This window comes from Loxodonta africana, chromosome 21 (genome assembly GCF_030014295.1).
Source record: "Loxodonta africana isolate mLoxAfr1 chromosome 21, mLoxAfr1.hap2, whole genome shotgun sequence".
NCBI lineage: Eukaryota > Metazoa > Chordata > Mammalia > Proboscidea > Elephantidae > Loxodonta > Loxodonta africana.
The window spans coordinates 11190703-11213116 of record NC_087362.1 but is presented as its reverse complement, the minus strand read 5'-3'; the positions used below and the strand labels follow the sequence as shown (position 1 = coordinate 11213116).

General features: G+C 37.3%; 1 protein-coding gene across 1 annotated transcript in view; it reads right to left on the bottom strand.

Moving 5' to 3' along the window:
- GPM6A (glycoprotein M6A) overlaps positions 1-22414 on the bottom strand; it is a 393537-nt gene that overhangs the window by 129363 nt on the left and 241760 nt on the right. The window lies entirely within an intron of this gene.

The following is a 22414-nucleotide window of genomic DNA, read 5'->3' as shown; positions in this document are numbered from 1 at the left end:
TTTCTGACAGTATAAACAAGCAGACAAATTAACATAAATCAAGTCATGTATGAAATGCACTCCAAAAAATAACCTACTCTCTTCAGAAACACCAATGAAAAGTCTACAAAACACAGATGCATTTTGTAAGCCTTTTTCTACCACCTTGAACCAACACCTTGGGAAAATCTAAGTTATAAATGTATAAATCAAGCACCCTGGAATGACAGCACAAAAAGAGAGGTTATATATTATTCTGTATAGTCTGTATAGCCTGAATACTGGGCTACAATCTTAAAGAGGAAACCTTGAGAAAAAGTTAAAAACATCAAAAGACAGAATCCACCTACACTGGGTTCAAAGAAACCTTCAGGTTATAGAAAAAGCCAAGGGCACAATATATGTGACATCACTATTAATTTGTGGTATGAGGATTACCATAAAAATCACAAAGAAATGATGAAACGAGATTTTTTTTTTTAAGGGACAATAAAGAGATAACACACTAACGAGAAAAGGCTTTCGGAAAAAGATCTGTGGCAAGATCCTGAATAAGACTTTCTTAGGTAAGAATTTCCATTCGATATTATACTGAGAGTTTACCCTAAGTGTCCTATTTTGAACTGACTTAGCCCCTAGCTTAAGTCAATTTATATGTAAATTCTATGGAAAGTTCAGTTAATCTGCCTTTTTCATGTCTCTGACACTAAGAGCCAATGTATTGTGCCACTTGGCTTCCAAACAGAGCCTCTGCCAACCGTGAAATGGTGAAGGGAGTCTGGAAAGACCAGCAGAGGCTCCAACTTTGAATGAGTGAACTGTGCTGATCCATGATGTCAAAACTTGAGCTGCTGCCAAAAAAGTCAGGTGTACAAGAGATCTCTGAATATATTAGAGATGGAGCAAGTTAAAAGATGCTCAAACATTGATCTTGGAAGCATGACAAGGATTAGCCAACAACTAAGAAGCTGCCCTGGGAAATCAATTTCTTGAATAGGTGAAGTAAGATTTCCCACCTATCTAATATTTAGTTTCACGGTATACTTTATTCCCTAGAAAATTTTTTTTCCATAATAAAGTTTATCATTCAGTTTCATATTTACATATTATTATTACTTTATTCACCTTTTTGAGTGTATAGTTCTATGAGCTTGTTTTTCTTTCCTCCCTCTCTCCATTCCCTGGTAACCACTAATCCTCTTTTGTCTCCATGGATTTACCTATTCAGGTTGTTTCATATAAATGGGATCATAGAATATTTGTCCTTTCTGTCTGGTCTATTGCAAGGTTCATCCATGGCGGGCATGTATCAGAACTTCATTTCTCTTTGTAGCCGAGTAATACTCCGTTGTATATATACAGCATGATTTGTTTATCCATTCACCTGTTGATACGCACTTAGGTTATATCCACCATTTGGCCATTGTGAATAGTGCTGCAATGAGCCCTCATGGACTGAGTTACTGCTTTCAACTCTTTACCTAGGAACAGACTTGCTAGATCATATGGTATTTCCATGTTTAACTTTTTGGGGAATCACCAAATTGTTTTCCTCAGGGCGGAGCCAAGATGGCGGACTAGGCAGACGCTACCTCGGATCCCTCTTACAACAAAGACACGGAAAAACAAGTGAATCGATCACATACATAACAATCTACGAACCCTGAACAACAAACACAGATTTAGAGACGGAGAACGAACTAATACAGGGAAGCAGCGATTGTTTCCAGAGCCTAGAGCCAGCATACCAGTCAGGTACGGCACAAGCACAGAGAGCTGCTCCACCCCCCTGAACTAACCCCGGGAGGGGGACCAGCCGGTTCCACGGGCGGCGTGGGACGCAGCCGGTAGGAGAAGTTCCCGGGAGGCAGTGACTGGTCTTGGAGCAGAAGGAGCAGCGTCCGAGCCGGGGAACCGTCCCGCAGGGATTTGGACTGGACGCAGGTACGGCATAAACACGGAGAGTTGCTCCACCCCCCTGAACTAACCCTGGGAAGGGGACCAGTCGGGTCGCGCCGGCGGCGTGGGACGCAGCCGGTAGGAGAAGTCCCCGGGAGGCAGCGACTGGTATTGGAGCGAGGAGAACAGCATCCCAGCCGGGACACTCGGTCACGGCACAAGCACGGGGAGCTGCTCCACCCATCTGAACTAACCCCGGGAGGAGGCCCAACTGGCTCTCGGGTGCGGCACGGCCACGCGGCTGGAGGGAGGAGAAGTCCCCGGGAGGCAGCGACTGATTTTGGAGTCGAGAGTGCACCGTCCCAGTAGGGGAGCTTGACGCTGGGCGTGGGGCTGGAAGCAGAGGATCTGACTGTGACTCCAGCGGGCCAGACCCCCCGGGGGCAATCTCCACACAGCCAGCACACATAGGCGACGCACCCCACGGGAATCTCAGATATAATAGTCATTCCAAGCAAGACAAGCAACTCTGGCTATATTCTGAGGTGCTACTCTCCTATCTCTCTGTTCCCTCCCCCACCCTCCCCAGGCGGCTTCATTAACATCTGAATAGCCTGAGCCAGAGGGAGAACTCTGATAGGGGTCTGACTGCATTTTTTTTTAGCGGATTTTCTGGAAAAACTAGTTTCCCAGTGATGGCTCGGAGACAACAATCCATATCAAACCACTTAAAGAAGCAGACCGTGACAGCTTCTCCAACCCCTCAAACAAAAGAATCAAAATCTTTCCCAAATGAAGATACAATCTTGGAATTATCAGATACAGAATATAAAAAACTAATTTACAGAATGCTTAATGATATCACAAATGAAATTAGGATAACTGCAGAAAAAGCCAAGGAACACACTGATAAAACTGTTGAAGAACTCAAAAAGATTATTCAAGAACATACTGGAAAAATTAATAAGTTGCAAGAATCCATAGAGAGACAACATGTAGAAATCCAAAAGATTAACAATAAAATAACAGAATTAGACAACGCACTAGGAAGTCAGAGGAGCAGACTCGAGCAATTAGAATGTAGACTGGGACTTCTGGAGGACCAGGAAATCAACACCAACATAGCTGAAAAAAAATCAAATAAAAGAATTTAAAAAAATGAAGAAACCCTAAGAATTATGTGGGACTCTATCAAGAAGGATAACCTGTGGGTGATTGGAGTCCCAGAACAGGGAGGGGGGACAGAAAACACAGAGAAAATAGTTGAAGAAATCCTGACACAAAACTTCCCTGACATCATGAAAGACGAAAGGATATCTATCCAAGATGCTCATCGAACCCCATTTAAGATTGATCCAAAAAGAAAAACACCAAGACATATTATCATCAAACTCACCAAAACCAAAGATAAACAGAAAATTTTAAAAGCAGCCAGGGAGAAAAGAAAGGTTTCCTTCAAGGGAGAATCAATAAGAATATGTTCTGACTACTCAGCAGAAACCATGCAGGCAAGAAGGGAATGGGACGACATATACAGAACACTGAAGGAGAAAAACTGCCAGCCAAGGATCATATATCCAGCAAAACTCTCTCTGAAATATGAAGGTGAAATTAAGATATTTACAGACAAACACAAGTTTTTAGAGAATTTGCAAAAACCAAACCAAAGCTACAAGAAATACTAAAGGATATTGTTTGGTCAGAGAACCAATAATATCAGATATCAGCACAACACAAGGTCACAAAACAGAACGTCCTGATATCAACTCAAATAGGGAAATCACAAAAACAAACAAATTAAGATTAATTAAAAAAAAAAATACACATAACAGGGAATCATGGAAGTCAATAGGTAAAAGATCACAATAATCAAAAAGAGGGACTAAATACAGGAGGCATTGAACTGCCATATGGAGAGTGATACAAGGCGATATAGAACAATACAAGTTAGGTTTTTACTTAGAAAAATAGGGGTAAATAATAAGGTAACCACAAAAAGGTATAACAACTCTATAACTCAAGATAAAAGCCAAGAAAAACGTAACGACTCAACTAACATAAAGTCAAGCACTATGAAAATGAGGATCTCACAATTTACTAAGAAAAACGCCTCAGCACAAAAAAGTATGTGGAAAAATGAAATTGTCAACAACACACATAAAAAGGCATCAAAATGACAACACTAAAAACTTATTTATCTATCATTACCCTGAATGTAAATGGACTAAATGCACCAATAAAGAGACAGAGAGTCACAGACTGGATAAAGAAACACGATCCATCTATATGCTGCCTACAAGAGACACACTTTAGACTTAGAGACACAAACAAACTAAAACTCAAAGGATGGAAAAAAGTATATCAAGCAAACAATAAGCAAAAAAGAAGAGGAGTAGCAATATTAATTTCTGACAAAATAGACTTTAGACTTAAATCCACCACAAAGGATAAAGAAGGACACTATATAATGATAAAAGGGACAATTGATCAGGAAGACATAACCATATTAAATATTTATGCAACCAATGACAGGGCTGCAAGATACATAAATCAAATTTTAACAGAATTGAAAAGCGAGATAGACACCTCCACAATTATAGCAGGAGACTTCAACACACCACTTTCGGAGAAGGACAGGACATCCAGTAAGAAGCTCAACAGAGACACGGAAGATCTAATTACAACAATCAACCAACTTGACTTCCTTGACTTATACAGAACTCTCCACCCAACTGCTGCAAAATATACTTTTTTTTGTAGCGCACATGGAACATTCTCTAGAATAGACCACATATTAGGTCATAAAACAAACCTTTGCAGAGTCCAAAACATTGAAATATTACAAAGCATCTTCTCAGACCACAAGGCAATAAAACTAGAGATCAATAACAGAAAAACTAGGGAAAAGAAATCAAATACTTGGAAAATGAACAATACCCTCCTGAAAAAAGACTGGGTTATAGAAGACATCAAGGAGGGAATAAGGAAATTCATAGAAAGCAACGAGAATGAAAATACTTCCTATCAAAACCTCTGGGACACAGCAAAAGCAGTGCTCAGAGGCCAATTTATATCGATAAATGCACACATACAAAAAGAAGAGCGAGCCAAAATCAGAGAACTGTCCCTACAACTTGAACAAATAGAAACTGAGCAACAAAAGAATCCATCAGGCTCCAGAAGAAAACAAATAATAAAAATTAGAGCTGAACTAAATGAATTAAAGAACAGAAAAACAATTGAAAGAATTAACAAAGCCAAAAGCTGGTTCTTTGAAAAAATTAACAAAATTGATAAACCATTGGCTAGACTGACTAAAGAAATACAGGAAAGGAAACAAATAACCCGAATAAGAAACGAGAAGGACCACATCACAACAGAACCAAATGAAATTAAAAGAATCATTTCAGATTATTATGAAAAATTGTACTCTAACAAATTTGAAAACCTAGAAGAAATGGATGAATTCCTGGAAAAACACTACCTACCTAAACTAACACATTCAGAAGTAGAACAACTAAATAGACCCATAACAAAAAAAGAGATTGAAACAGTAATCAAAAAACTCCCAACAAATTGTTTTCCTCAGCAGCTGCACAATTTTACATTTCACATTTCCACCAGCAATGTATGAATGTTCTAATTTCTCCACAACACTTGTTAGTTTCTGGACTTTTTCCTTAATAGTAGCCATCCCAGTGAGTTTGAAGCGGTATCTCACTGTGATCTGCATTTACTTTATGCCTAATGATGTTGAATGGCGCCTTGGTGGCTCAGTGGTTAAGAGCTCAGGCTGCTAACCAACAGGTCGGGAGTTCAAATCCTATGGGACAGTTCTACTCCGTCCTATACAGTTTCAGAACTGACTCTATGGCAATGGGTTAATGATGTCTGGTGTGCTTCTCAGCCATTTGTAAATCTTGTTTGGGGAAATGTCTATTAAAGTCCTTTGCCCTTTTTTTAAATTTGTTATTAGTTGTTTTGTCGTTGAGTTTTAAGTGTTCTTCATATATTTTGGATATTAATCCCTTATCTGATATACGGTTTCCAGATACTTTCATTTTGTATGTTGCCTTTTCACTTATGTGCCTTGATGCACAAAAGTTTTTAATTTTGATGAAGTCTAATTTATCTATGTTTTTTCCTAATTGCTCATGCTTTGGTATATGTAAGAATCCATTGCTTAAAAGGAGGTCCTGAAGCTTTATCTCTCTGTTTTCTTCTAAGAATTTTATGGTTTTAGCTCTTATGTTTAGATCACCTCTATGGGTTGGAATCAACTTGAGAGCAAAAGGTTTTGTTTTGTGTGTGTGTATGTGTGTTTGTGTGTGTGATGAGTTTCCTTTCAGTACTCTGAATGTGAAGGTCTAGCTGCCCCAGGACCATTTATTAAAGAGACCATTCTTTACCTATTGAAAGGATTTGGTACCCTTGTTGAAAATCAATTAGCCAGATATGTATCGGTTTATTTCTGGATTCTCAACTCATTTCCATTGGTCTATATATTGATCCTGATATGAGTACCACACTGTTTTTATTATTATAGCTTTATGGCATATTTTGAAATCAGTAAGTTTGAGTCCTTCTACATTTTTCTTTCTTTCTCTCTATCTCTCTTTTCTTCCTTCCTTTCTTTCCTCCCTCCCTCCCTCTCTCCCTCTCTTTCTCCCTTTCCTTCTTTTTTTTCAAGATTGTTTTGGCTATTCGGGGTCCCTGGAAAATTCATATGAATTTGAGAACCGGCAGTAAGAAGGCAGTAATAATTTCAATAGGATGGATTCAGGGGAGGATATGGCTACTGCCCTTTATTCTTAAACACTTCGAAACAGTGGTTTTAAGCAGTCTCAACTCAGTGCTCCCCGGGACTACTCTAGCTATCAGCAGGATAGATATTAGCAGAATTTCAAGAAAGCTTCTGGGCAGGTTAGACTACGGGTAGCCCCACAAGCTATTATTTTGTAGTGGATGATCCTAGCTCCTTATTGGAGCTTCTGTTCTGGCCTTGGAAGAGCTGTTCATAGTCTGCATGTACTTTACGTGTTAGGAGGGTTAGGAATGCATTTATCCTTTCCAGACTTGTTCTAGAGATGCAATGAGATGCTCTGTTTCTAAAACTTAATATTGAACCTCAATTTTAGTTTTTTAAATGACTTTACCTCTTACTATATAAACTGTCTTGAAAACTAGAACAGTTTCTCCTCATCAGAAAAGTGTTTTTCCAACTGGATATTATTTTTCAGGCCCAAACACCTGCTAAATGTTTTTAGAAAGTACTTATTGAAACATTTTCCTAAGATATTTTAGGAATGAGATTAAGCATTTCTATAAATTTATTATTCCTCTCTCATTTTTGAAACATGTGTATAGTATTTTAGGACCAGAAACCCTTTAATGGTCAGATAAGGTGTCGTTACATTTACAGAATCATTTAGACATGAGAGAACTAACTGGAAATTCATTGCCTTTAGGACTAGAACTAGTGACATAAGTATCAAGTTACTTCTGACTTTTAAACAAAACCCCCAACTTTCTAACTAACTTAATGAACCATACATAAAAATTACAGGCTGTCAGATCTTTTTGCTTTGTTTTGTTTGTTTACCTTCTAAGGTAGGAAAACTACTTCCTAGGTGGGCAGGAAGTTAAGCTACTTAACAATAAAACAAACAAAAAAAAAACCCTAGCCATCAAGTCGATTCCGACTCACAGTGACCCTATAGAACAGAGTAGAACTGCCCCACAGGGTTTCCAAGGAGCACCTGGTGGATTTGAACTGCCGACCTTTTGGTTTGCAGCTGTAATACTTAACCACTACGCCACCAGGGTTTCCTACTTAACAATAAGAGCTAGAATTTCATATAATCCCAAATTCTAAATGGGTCTCAGATTTGAGGGATGTTAATATTGAACAAGATTCTTCTAGATACCAACCAGCATAACATGTATAAAATGTATATTAAGGAGGAATGGACAAAGTACTTGGATTGGAATGCTAGCAGAAATTGGCCAGTAAAAAGAAACTTTTTTTTTTTTTTTAATTAATGGATCACTTGGGAATTATTGACTTGAAATATCAAAAGATGATTCCATGTGGATGTAGGTTATGTTCTTTCCCACCTTGTAGCATAGCCTATGAAAGTTAACTGACAGATACAAATCTGTCCTAACAGCATGTAAAAAGTTACTTTATCTGTTACAAGTCAGTATACAATTTTGAATGTTATGTAGTTCTTTTTAACAGTTTAAATAATAAGGTCTATTTCTATTCAGATTCTTCTATTAATGCTGATAGTATGATGTTACTTACTACTGGAATGTAAACTAGAGTGTACACTACAACGTAGGCTCCGTGAGAGCAGGTACGTTGTCTGTCTTCACTGCTGTATCTATTCCTAATGGCTGATGACAGTGCCTGGCACATAATACCAAAAACCAAACCAAACCTGTCTGTCAGGTAGATTCCAACCCACAGCAACCCTAGAGGGCAGAGTAGAACTGTCCCATAGGGTTTCCAAAGAGCGGCAGGTGTATTCAAACTGCCCGACCTTTTGGTTAGCAGCAGTATCACTTAGCCACTGTGCCACCAGGGCTCCTGGCACATACTAAAACCAAAAAACCAAACCCGTTGCCATTGAGTCGATTCCGACTTATAGTGACTCTCTAATGGTCACACAATAAATACTTGCTGAATTTAGGAAAACAAAAGAATTTCAACAGGAATTGCATTGTATGTGTAGATTACTTGGGGTAAGACTGACATCTTAATAATATTAAGTCTACCAGTCTATGAACACAAAATGTTTTTCCATTTATTTAGATCTCCTTTAATTTCTTTCAGCAGCACTTTATAGTTTTCAGTATAAACGTCTTTCATCTCCTTGGTTAAATTTGTACATGGGTATTTTATTTTATAGATGCTATTGGAAAAAAAAATTTTTTTTCTTTTCTTTTTATTGGAAATGGACTTGTTCTCTTAATGTCTTTTTCAGATCTTTTTCTGGTGAGTAGAGACACAACTGAGTTCTGTGTGTTGATCTTCTACTCTGCTACCTTGGTGAACTGGTTATCCGATTTAGTAGTAGCTTTCTTGTGGATTCTTTGGGATTTTCTATATATAATACATCATCTGCAAATAGAGGTAGTTTTACTTCTTTTCTGATTTGGATGACTTTTACTTCATTTTCTTGCCTAATTGCTCTGGCTAGGATTTCCAATAGAATATTAAATTACAGTAGGGAAAGTGGCATTATTGTTTCTAACCTTAGGAGGAAGGCTTTCAGTCTTTCACCACCGAGTATGATGTTCACTGTAGGTTTTTTATAAATACACTTTATCATGCTGAGGAATTTCCTTTCTCTTCTTAGTTTGTTGAGCACTTTTATTATGAAGGGTTGTTGGATTTTGCCTTTTCTATATCAATTGAGATGATCAAGGGGATTTTTTTTCTTCTATTAATGCTGCGTATTACATTGATTAGTTTGCTTACGCCCTTTCATTCCTGGGGTAAATCCCATTTGATCATGTTATATAATTCTTTCAATATACCTAATCTATAAATATTAGGCTAATCATAAGAGAGTTGGGGGGACTATTTGAAGTTCAAGTTTTGTATCTGTTACTGACATTTATCCAATAGTCCTATGCATTGTGCTTGCTCAACTAAATATTTAAATTGATGCCTTCCTGCCCAAAAATATCTTTAGAGTAGAATAAAATTAAGCACCATAATAATTTCCTTAAAAAAATTCTTCAATTTTTCCCCATTGACTATAACTATCTGATAATCTTATCTCATTACTTATATGTATTTCCCTTATATATATAAAATAACATGTATTTTTATTATAAGGAATACCAGAAACCAAACCCATTGCCATTGAGTCAATTCTGACTCGTAGTGACTCTATAGGACAGAGGAGAAGTGCCCCACAGGGTTTCCAAGGAGCGGCTGGTAGATTTGAACTGCTGACATTTTGGTTAGCAGCCATGGTCTTAACCACTGAACTCTCAGAGTTCCATAAGGAATAGAACATGCTACTTATCGCTTATCATATATAACATATAAATATATCCATGATACTATATATTAATAGTATGCACATTATTATGTAATTATCATTTTAATTATACAGTATTATGAAATGAAATTCACTATTATTTACAAGATTATTATAATTTCAGCCAGCATTTGAGGTAAAGCTGGTCTAACAAAGTGATATTCCAGGGGAAAAAATAGTTCGTGGTAACCTATCAAGTTCTCAGAAATATCTGTGAAGATGGTGGGAAAGCGGCTCCATGCTCTCTGCTCCTGCCTTTCTCACTCTGGTTTCCCACGAGCGACTATGGCTGTTCCCGTGATATTGCCTGATTAATCTCACCGAGCTTGACGTAATTACTGTTAACCATTCGATATGTAATTTTCTGTAAGTGTAACTCTGCCCGTGCAAATCTTTACAAACTGCCATGCACACAGAGAATGATCTCTGTTTTGTTTTAGTTTTACAGTGTATAGTGGACATTTTTCCAAGTCACTCTATGCAGATTCACATCATTCTTTCAAAAGTACATTATATTCTGCAGGAGAGTTTAGGATATATTATTAAACCTATTGTCTATTCATAGACTTTTGGGTTGTTTCCAGCTTAGCTGATGGGTTTCCTATGAAGCAGCACAAGTGTGTTTTCCTGGGGTGCCATTCTAACACAGCTTCTCCGGGGACAGAGCCCTTGAGGATATATAATGGACACCATCACCAAGCCAGATCGGGGCAATCTGCCACACACATCTCTAGAAGCAAACACTTCTTTTTTAAAAGGACTTCTCTCCATTAAGCAGAATAAAAATTAACACATCTTTTTTTGTTGTTTCTTTGTTTGTTTTTCCACCTTTGGCGATAAATACACTAGCCTGACCTAGTGTGAGTACGTGGGCTAACAGGCTAGTACTGTACACATTCTTAATAAAAAAAACACAAGGGTAAAATGTTAACGGGAGAAAAAGGAAAAAAGCTATGAAGCCAAAATCAACACGCTTCATGGAGAATATGACTTCTTTCAGAGAAGATAATATGATTTTATTCATTTTGTAAAATAAAATAAAATTGTACTAACTTACAATAACTTAGGGGTAGCAGTATTGCTCAGTGGAAAGAACATTTTGAAGTCAGGAAAGCAAAACAGTATTTTAACTCATGCTTTAGCCTCTGATAAATTACCTCCATAAGCTTCAGGTTTATTATTCTGCAAAGGAAGTATATATGTACAGGAACACAGCTTTCTGTCGCTTTTGTTCACACTAAGAAGCGCTTGGCATACAGCAGGCACTCAACAGATGTCTGTTGCATGCGTGAATGCTTATCATGCAGTTGTGGTAAGAATTAGATGATACAGTATATAGACAGTATGACACAACCAACAGATGCATATGAAAACCTATGTGTTATTTGTTGTTTTTATACCTTCTGCCTAATGATTTAGTATTTCTCAACAAGAACAAAACATTTAAACTATCTTAAAGCCTATGGTAATTTTAATTTCTTCAGCACAAATTAATGTTTTCTGAACGCTACCTAGAGTAGTATCTGGCTATAACAGCTTTAGAGAAGGAAGAAAACCAATTTCACAGCTCATCTCCAATATGTTCCCTGCCTCCAAGGTACGTGAATTTGCAATCACCCATCTATACAATGCTGTGTTTTATTAGATGACTACAGGTATCTTCCTAAGGGTAGGACTAAGTCAGAGTCAGGTTAGTCAAGCTAAATGATAAAATGTCTGCAAAAGACAAACCTGTGGTGGAGGAATTTAGAAGACCTATAAAGTATACGATCAATCAAAGAGAAGGGGCAAGATGTTAGCAGAGACAGAAAATGAAATACATAGTTCATCACCTGCAACAACAAATGATTCAGAAATGAATAAAAACAGCTTATAAATGAAGCATGGAGCCTCAGGCACAATAATAAAAAATAAACAAAAATGATGAACACCACAGTAATGTCTTCCATTTTTAATTGCACCCCCACTCAAATAACATCCACACTGGGAAAATAAGATTATACAAGCACATTTGTTCTTTCTGTCAGAGACCCAAGTGGTCATTAAAAAACCCAAGCGGTCTGTATTGCCCTGAAGAAATGAAGGGAAGGGGGTAGGTGGCAGGAAATCCAGAGCGCCTCTGTTTTTATGTTGACAAGAAGTTATGAAGTTAGAAAATGAAACTATTTCAAATATCATTAACGACATCTTAATCTCTGGAATTGAGAGTTTTATTCAGTTTTCACTTACCTCAATATCAACCTCAGCCATATTGAGCGTCCTAAAACACCTTCTTTTTTTGACTTTTACTTCATAACCAAAAAAATCCTCAAACCCACTGTCATCTACTCATAGCAACCCTATAGGACAGGGTAGAGCGGACTCTGTAGGGTTTCCAAGGAGTGCCTGGTGGATTTGAACTGCTGACCTTTTGGTTAGCAGCCAAGCTCTTAAGCACTGCACCACAAGGGTACCTTCTACTTCATAGAACTAATTTTCAATACAATTCTCCTGATACCTTGCTGACTCTTCTCCCTCTTTTCCTTTCTAAATATGGGCAATCACTGAATTCTGCCCTTATTTCAATCTCTGCCTTTTCTTCTCTGATATTCTCCACCCCAAAGCTTTAACTATTGTCTCTGTGTAGATTATTCTAATTTTTTCATTCACAATCATGATCATTCTCTTGAGATTCACATTTCCAAATTCTTTGGAACTTTTTGATATCTGAATAACATGGCCATCTACACAGATAAACCAGTGCAAACTACCTGCTTAAAATTAAACTTACCTTTTTGTGTATTGGATTGGACCATCCTTAACCTGGTTACCTAAAATCAAAGGCACGCTATGATTTTCATCTTTTCCTTTCTTATTCCTTCTGTACCAAATCAGACGTCAGTCAAGATCTGCCAACGCTCTCAGTCAGTGTCTGTCCAGTCTCATCCAATCTCAGCATTCCATTAACATTCTGATTCAAAAACGGATATGTAAAGTTCTGCTACCACGGCCTTCCAGTTGCCCTTCAGGCAACTCCCACTCATGGCACCCCCATGTCTGTCAGAGTAGAATTGTGCTCCATGGGATTTTAATGGCTGATTCTTTGGAAGCAGATCACCAGGTCTTTCCTTTAAAGTGCCTCTGAGTGGGTTCGATCCTCTAACCTTTTGGTAGCCAAAGCATGTTAACCACTTGGACAACTCAGGGGCTCCAACCACTTTTTTACTGACCTCAAATGTCCTCTCCAGCATACATTAAATGTCCTCTCCAGTATACATTTGTGTGTCCTTTTTAAAAATATAGTTTTACAATATCGCTCTTATTTTCATGAAGATTCAAAGATGGTAGCATAGTGATCACGAATAGGGCAAGTCATGAAACATCCGTAAATTTCAAATGTAAGAATAATAATGGCATCTATCTCATTAGATTGCTGTATGTCCTGGAACTCAGAAAAGCTCAAAAAGTGCTGGCTATATCATCATTATTATTACCAAATTCTGATATTTAGAGTTCAAAAAGCTTAGACTAAAGCCTTCTAATCATCTAACTCAATTTTATTTCACAGATCATTCTTCCATATGCCATATAATAAACGAAGAGGACAATCTGTGTTTCTCAAAATTATATTTCCGTACCCAACCTGGGCTTTTGCTAAGACCGCTCCTCTTTATGGAATGCCATATCACCTATTTCCACCTTTTAAAATCTTAATCATCATTGAACTTTCCAAAAAAAAAAAAAAAAGTATCACCTTTATACAGAAGGAAACTCCCTGAAATTCCAACTAAAAAGGGTCACATCCAGCCTTGTCAGATAAATGCTTGCATTCATGTTTTCTTCCCCCTACTAAGCCATGTGTTTTTGGTGATAGAAATCATGCTTTAAGTTATGATTATATTCTTGATGGTCCTTGGCTGTAATGTAGCAAATTAACAAAACTCAAGGGCAGTTAATACACTCATATCCAGAAATTTATTACATCTAATTGACCAGTGAAGAACAAGCCCAACAAGAAATATCACTATATTATCTCAGAATATTTACAACAATGGAAATCATAGCTAATAAATGACCCTGCATTAATTTAAGTCCCTGAGGAGAACTCCTCAAAAATTCATTATTTTTACCTCCATAAGTTGTATAAATTACTTTATGTATTGTCACAATTTATATTCCATAAATGGTATAAATTACATTATTTTCATATACCTTAAGGCATAGAGCCAGTTAAGAAATAATTGTGAAGACAGAGCAGTGAAAATAAACATGTTATTCTCATAACTTCTCTTATTAAATAGTATTTTCATATGAACTACTAAAACACTACTTATACAAAAAAATGGATGGTTTAATGATTATTACTCTAAAAAATACATTTAAGTTTACAGGATTCTGAGTAAGTTGAGTAAAAACAGTGTATAACTGAAGACATCAATGTCTCTAATCTACATTTAAAAATATACTTCATAAGTTATCAGAAATATTGAAACAAAATTCAGAAAAAGTAATACTAATTCTAAATTAGTTTCAAAATTTTCCCAGTTGAAAAATACGCTACTTAATCTGTGCCCTCCTTTTCCTTATTAAAATGAGAAATGCTTTAAATTGTTTCCTTATGGAGGGATTTTTCTTTCTTTCCTTTGCTGCAATAATACTAGTTCTAAATATAAATTATTAAATAATTAGGCATTGTCTCTTCAATCCTGTATTTCATTAGCAAAATAAAATTGTAAAAGTAAATTTTATTTTTAATTAAGTCAGATAAATTCACCAATGAAATATTTTAAAAAGAATTGTTAAAGGAATTGGACAATTGTAAATTAATCATGGTGTTTTATTTTTCTCTATTTTCATCAGAAATTATTCCATAAACTAAAAAAAAACCTCTAAAGATATGAAAGCCATAGAAAGTGGGTTTAGTCCCCTAATAAGATTCACAGAGAACAAAATACTAAAGTTACCAATCCTTGAGGAAATTTTGTATTTGTAGAAGCCCAAATTTAATAATATAGAAATTAATTTATGTCTTAAAAATATACAATCTCTTAAAGTACAATATTAAAGTCTATGATTTGTGCCGAATTATATGCTTTAATAAAAATTACATCAGATAAATGACTATTTTGAGTCAACTCTCATGAAGTCCGAGCTAGTAAATGGTAAATATGGGCATGGATAAAATTTTGTGAGCTGTACATTTTAAATGTTTTATTTTTTAGCTGGTGCATAGATCTGTTGTACATAAGGTCTCCATGAGTCAGAGTTGACTATAGGACAGCTAGTAACAACAACAAGAAGGAGATATGATGATTAAATGCAATGCAGGATCCTGGACTGGGTCCCAGAATACTCTTTTAATGTTTAACACTTAAAACATTCTTTTTACTGTTTTAATCTCCATTAGTGGACAAAGTTGGGAAATTTAAATAACGTTGAAAGTTTAGTGTATAGTAATTTCATGGTTTGAATAAAAGTATCACAGTTATGTAAGATGAAACATTAGGGGAAATTGAATGAAGGACATATCGAACCTCTCTAAACTATCTTTGCAACATGTTCATAAAATAAAATTATTTCGAAATAAACTACACCAAAACTAAACCCGTTGCCATCGAGTTGATTCCTACTCATAGTGACCCTACAGGACAAAGTAGAACTGCCCGCATAGAGTTTCCAAGGAGCGGCTGGTGAATTCTAATTGCCAACCTTTTGGTTAGCAGCTGAGCTCTCAACCACTGTACCACCAGGGCTCCTCAAAATAAACTACTGAAGAATAATAAAGTCTCTTCTACAAATGGAGTCTCTGAGTGGTACAAACGGTTAAGGTACTTGGCTGCTAACTGCAAGGTTAGAAGTTCAAGTCTAGTCAGAGGAACCTAGAAAAGCTGGTGATTTGCTTCCAAAAAAGAAAAAATCAACCATTGAAAATCCTGCAGGGCACTGTTCTACCCTGACACACCTGGGCACTCTATGAGCTGGAATTGACTCAACAACAACTGTCTTTGGTTATTCTATGAATAATAAATAAAATAATAAATGTGAACTCAAATAAACTAGGCAAGAATAAAGTATTACTATAATTATAGCCAATATCATCATGGCCACCATCATCTCTAAATATAATGAAATCTCACTCTCTCTCTCTCTCTATATATATATAAATAAATTCACTACATTTTATAGCAACAATGTTTGGCTTATTGAGCACCATCTCTAAACCAATCACTGTATATATATATATACATATAAATTATGTGAAATTATGACAATGGAAAGTCTTGCTGTATTGCTAGATGGTGAGGCAGTACTCAGTTGTGATTGGATAGACTCCAAGGGCAAATTCCTTGAGTCTGAGTCCTGGTGCTACCCTTATTAGCTATGAAACTAGTTACCAACTTCTCCGTGAACACATCTCCTCATTTCTAAAATAATAAAAATAATAGTCTCTACCTGTGGTAGACAACCAGAGATAGCCACTCTCCATCCTCGCCTCCTTGTATGTGCATGCTGCCTCTTACATCAAAAGGAGTGATGCAACCCCCCTCTCCTTGAGCCTGGGCTAGCTTTTGTGACTCACCTGGACCAGTGCAAGGTAGATGTGAAGTTCTTGGATCTCCAATGCTAGATCATAAGAAGTCTTTACAACTTTTGCTGTGTCTCTAGGAACACTTGCTTTTGTACTTTCCCCAAACCCAGCAGCCATACTATGGGAAGCCAGGTCACATGAAGAGGCCAAGAGTAGTGTTTAGTTCATAGCCCCAGCTGAGCTCAGAGGCCACAGCCAGCATAAACTGAGCCCTCTTGGATGTTCCATTGTGGTTATAATTTGCAATTCCCTCATGGCTACTGATGTTAAACATCTTTCATATTTACAGACCCACATGACAAACCACTGTCTTCCAGCCAATACCATGGAGCGAAAGACTGAACCAAACAACCCACATAACCGTAAGAGATAAAAATAATTGTTGTTTTGAACCACTAAGTTTGGGGATAGTTTGTTATGCAACATACCTCCTACAGCTGTTAAGTGCCTGAACCATAGTGTGAATTTTAACTATTATTACAGTTATTCTCATGTCTAACACAATTCCCTTAAAAGCGCACTAGAACTGATTATTTTTCTATTCACCTCCTCTCTATGATATTCCTGTCTGCAGAAATTCAAAAGCAATTCTTTTTTAGCAATTGTATTCATACTGCTCATGTGTTGTCCACAGATTTCACATAGACCATTAAGATGACCGCACTCAAAGAAATATGTTAGAAATGAATTTAGAGTTTGAAAAATAAATACAGATAAATCACCATTGTGTATAAAGCCTAATAAGATTAACCCACTAGTAATTTGAATTAATTTAACAACTAGTTATTGAATACCTGACCTGAGTCCATCACTGTGCTGGGCACAGGAGATACAATGATAAACAAGAGGGATGTAGTTCCATCCTTATGTAGTTTGCAGACCCAGTCCAGTAAGAGGACAGAAAATTATGCAACTACAATGGCCTCTAATATATGTTCTGATATAAAAAGAAGACAGAGATATGAGAAAGCAGACCTATGGTTTCTAAGCTGTGTGCCAAGGTAACTCAGGGCGCCACAGCAAACTCACGTGAGACCACTGGATATTTTAATTTTCAAGGTAAACACAGTAACATCTGTAGGATACTGTGCAAACAACTACCATTTAATTATCTGTTTGCAATTGCCTCATATGCATGTGAAAGCTGGACAATGAATAAGGAAGACCAAGGAAAATTGACAAGTTTGAGTTATGGTGTCGGTGAAGAATACTGAATATACCATGGACTGCCAAAAGAATGAAAAAATCTGTCTTGGAAGCAGTACAGCCAGAATGCTCCTTAGAAGCAAAGGTGGCAAGGCTGCATCTTACATACTTTGGACATGTTATCAGGAAGGATCAGTCCCTGGAGAAGGACATGATGATTGATAAAGCAGAGGGTCAACGAAAGAAGAAAACCCTCAATGAGATGGAATGCCACAGCGGCTGCAACGATGGGCTCAAGCATAACAATGATCGTGAGGGTGGCGAAGGACTGGGCAGCGTTTCATTCTGTTGTACATAGGGTCGTCATGAGTTAAAGGTGACTCGACAGCACCTAACAACAACAACTATTTAATAAAGGAAATTGTGGGATATTTCTTTTGGCCTAAATGGCCCATGAAAAAATATACTAGTTCACTAAGAGCACTGTGAACTAAGGAAGTTCAGGAACCTCTGGTAGAGACGCTTAACCCTGTGTTGTTTGAAGGGCAGGAAATGTTTTCCAGAGCGAGCAAAATCCAGTCTGATTCATGCATATGAATGGCAGCATCTGATCCAAGTTATCGTTTGGGATGGTTAATGTTATGTCAACTTGCCTAGCTACGATCCTCAGTGATTTGGCAGATACTGGACTGGGTGATCTTCTATGATATGATCTGATGTGATCAGCCAATCAGCTGAAAGGGGAGTTTTCTTCTGAATGTGACCTGCCTCCAGAATATAAATGGATCTTCTGGCAAGGCTCACTCTCTCTCAACCTTGCACTCTTCTTGTCACCTGACCTCCGGACCTTGAAACACAAGCCTGCAGAAGTCTCCAACCTGCTGCCTGACTGGCTGATTTTGGATTCACCAGCCTCCACAACCCCATGAGCCAGGAGAGGTCCCCAGCCTGCCACCTGACCTACGAATTTGGGACTTGCCGACCCCCACAATTGGGTGAGCTATTTCCTTGAAGTAAATCTCTCTATATTTATGTGTATATAAGTCTCACTGGTTTTGCTCCTCTAGAGAACCCAGACTGAGATACTTTTCTACTTCTCTTCCCTTCACTGACTCTGCTTCGTCCACCTACATTTGCTTATGTGGGCAAAGGAAAGTTTCAATGTTGACTCTTTCCTCTACCTTCAGAGATAAAACCAGTTCTTACCTCCGGGTGGGTTGCTACCAGTGCTTTGCCTCTTCTACTTCTTTCAGTTCATTTCTAGTTGCTTATCATCTTTACCATTTGTGTTACTTCAAACTCAAAATATCTCTAAATATCTAAAATAAGACATCTCTGCCCTACCCAGCTTCATTTTCTACCATCCTTTTTCTCTCAATACCTATTTTCCTTATCGTTCAAGCATAGGAAAGCATCTTGAATCTAAACATTCTCTTCCTCAAAACCAATCTGACATGTGCCTCATCAATTCTTTCTTCCCACATTTCCCTGAATTCACTGTGTTCTTTCATTTACAGCTTTTATCTTGGCCTGGCCCACATCACTACCCTCCTCTAGCCTCTCATCTTTCCATTAATCCCGCACAAAATCCCTAGACTAACTTCCCCACAACTGTGCTTCCTCTAAGAGAACATATAAGACTAAGGATACACACAAAACGGGACTTAGCCAAACCTTCCATCTTTATGTTCAAGGAACAAATCTTAATTTTATCCTTTAAACAGAGGTGAAAAAAAAGTTTGTGGTCTTCTTTAGAAGTATTTTTAAACTTTTCACCTGCTCTCTAGATTTTATAATTGGTCACAGCTGACCTCCTTCTATCAGTTACCCATCAGTCTATAATTTTGTTTTGTTTTCTTTTGTTTTTCCTTTTCTCCCTCTATCCTGGCTCTCTACCCCTGATGTAAACGCATGTTCAAATCCTTATCATATCAAAGATCCAACAACACAGAAAAACAACAACGATCCCATTGGTTGTGACATACCAGATATTAAAATGTATGTTAAGGCTTTAACGATATATTTAGTGTGGCATGAGTTACAGAGAAATTGACTCAAAGATTTCACTGACACGACTTTCACCAAAATCACCATTAACCTTCTCTTACTGGTCTTAAAAAAAAAACATGATGCTGCTGGCTACTCCCTCCCTTGGGCACTCTCTTCTGCCTTGATTTGAGAAGGCTACATGTGCTTTCTGGCTACGTAACAATTTCTTTGCAGCTCTTGGCTTAATTCTACAATGTTTTCTTTAAATCCCTATTTGGGGTCTCTAGTAAGTCTAGAAATACTTTCAGGTTGATTTCATCCATGCCAGTATCATCAGTGCTCACACCCTTGCTGATGATTTACAAATGTAGACTTCCAGTCTAGGAATTTCTTACAAATTCTGAACCCACCTATCCTACCGCTAACCAGACATCACTCTTCACTTCACAGCCAAACACATTTAATACATGCAAGACATCACGTTCTTCGGAAAATAGGTTACTCTTGCTCTTCTGGAAAAAAGATCGTCAAAAACAATATAATGGACCATTTGAAACTGAATTTTCTTCCACTAGATGATTATTTTTTTTTTTAGATTATAGGCTCCCTGAAGGCTAGGACTTTTGTTTGCTTTTAACTTTAGATTGAAGCTGGCATGCTAGGTGTTTATTATATATTTATTAAGTAGATGAATGAATAAATGAGTTAATCAATTAATTGATCTAATAAAGAATAAATAGGTTTTACATAAATATATGCATCCTTTTTTCTATTGTTTTCTGTTCACACTATTCTCTCTTCAGGCTTTCCTTTCCTAGCCTGTACCTTCTTCGTCTCACCCTCCTCCTCCACCCACTCCTTTTGCTCTTTTGTTGATGTTCACTGCCCAACACTTGTGTTAACCCAGTCAAAGCAAGTGGGGGTTGGGGAGAGAGAGGCATCTGAACAGGGAAGAAGGAGACAGCAAAGAGACTGAGAAAATAAAAGAAAATGGTGAAAGGTCTGAGGGCAAACTGAAAAGAAGAAACAAAGAATGAGAACAAAGATTTTTAACTGTTATGTCAAAAAAAAAAAAAAAGGAAGGTCAAGAAATACATGTATTTTAAATCCTGAAATCAAGGAAAATAAACAGTTATTTTCTTAATGCAATAGCTTTAAATTAGTAAACCTATAATCATTAGCAGAAATATAAAATAGAAACATACAGGCCACTATTTTTTTTCACGTAATGTTGTTGAGTCCCGCTGCTTATAATGCCTTAATCAAAGCATCATGAGGATTATCAAGAAAGGCACAACTTGGAGTTCAAAACTAAAAAATTTAGTTGAAAGAGCCAGGTGTTTTTAACTGCTATATGAGTTTATTTTTTACAGAACTGTGTGTTTATAATGTTACAGGGTAATTTTAGAAGTTGATTTTTAAGTAGGAGCCAATGACAGGTGAGGGAAACCCTGGTGGCCTAGTGGTTAAGTGCTACAGCTGCTAACCAAGAGGTCGGCAGTTCAAATCCACCAGGTGCTCCTTGGAACTCTATTGGGCAGTTCTACTCTGTCCTGTAGGGTCACTATGAGTTGGAATCGACTCGACGGCAGTGGGTTTGGTTTTTTTTTTAATGACAGGTGAGCATCTGACTCAAGCTATCTATCCTCCAATAGGTCTTGATGAAGAAACCAAACATCTAAATGTAGTGAAAATACCAACATGGCTCTCTCAAAATTAAAACCAAAACCTAAAGCAAAAAGTGATAAATTAGAGCCTTGTAGGATTACACTAGGAACTGAGATAAGGAGCGACAGAGAAAAAAAAAAAAAGGAATATTAAAATAAAACTCATTGCATCAACAGGGTTAGTTTCATTTGCGCTGAATGGAAAACTGCATGCAGCTATAGGGTCGCTAGGATTCGGAATGCCGTTTGGTTTAGGAAGCTGTCCCACAGGAGCCCTGGTGGCTCAGTGGTTAAAGCACTTGGCTGCTAACTGACAGGTCTGGGGTTTGAATCCACCAGCAGCTCTGCAGGAGAAGGATGTGGCAGTCTGCGTCCACAAAGATCGCAGCCTTGAGAACCCTATGGGGCAGCTCCCTCTGACCTGTAAGATTACCATGAGTCCTAACCAAGTCCAAGGCAACGGATTTTTAACCCTGATGGCGTAGTGGTTAAGAGCTATGGCTACTAACCAAAAGGTCAGCAGTTCAAATCCACTAGGTGCTCCTTGGAAACTCTATCTGGCAGTTCTACTCTGTCCTATTGGGTCTCTATGAGTCAGAACAGACTGGGTGGCAATAGCTTTTTTTAATAATGTTTTGATGGTGCTGAGGTTAGAAGGCACCACCATGCTGTAAAAGCAGTCTGCATGTGAATGAGGTAAGCAGGGGTTTTAGGTCTAGTTCTAACACCAATTAGTTCCTTAATCTACAGAACTAATTTCCTTTTTTTTTTCTTTTGTAGAATGAAAATCATCTGTAATGCTACTTAGTCTCAAAAATTCCATAATACTTTTTTTTTTCTTTCTACAATAGATTTTTGGAATGATACAGGCCAGTTCAAAAATTCTCCTTTTTATAGTTGATGTACATAATCTGTTCATTAATTAATTAACACGTCTACATATAAATTTTAATACAAGCATACTAATAAAAAAGAATAAAAATTAAAATATGCCCCTGTAATGTACCTCACATATGGTCCTTGCAGAAACAGTAATCCATTATATCCAGTTTAAATAGTCTTTAGAATTTTATTAGGCAGACAATAGCAAGCTAATTAAAAAAAAAAAA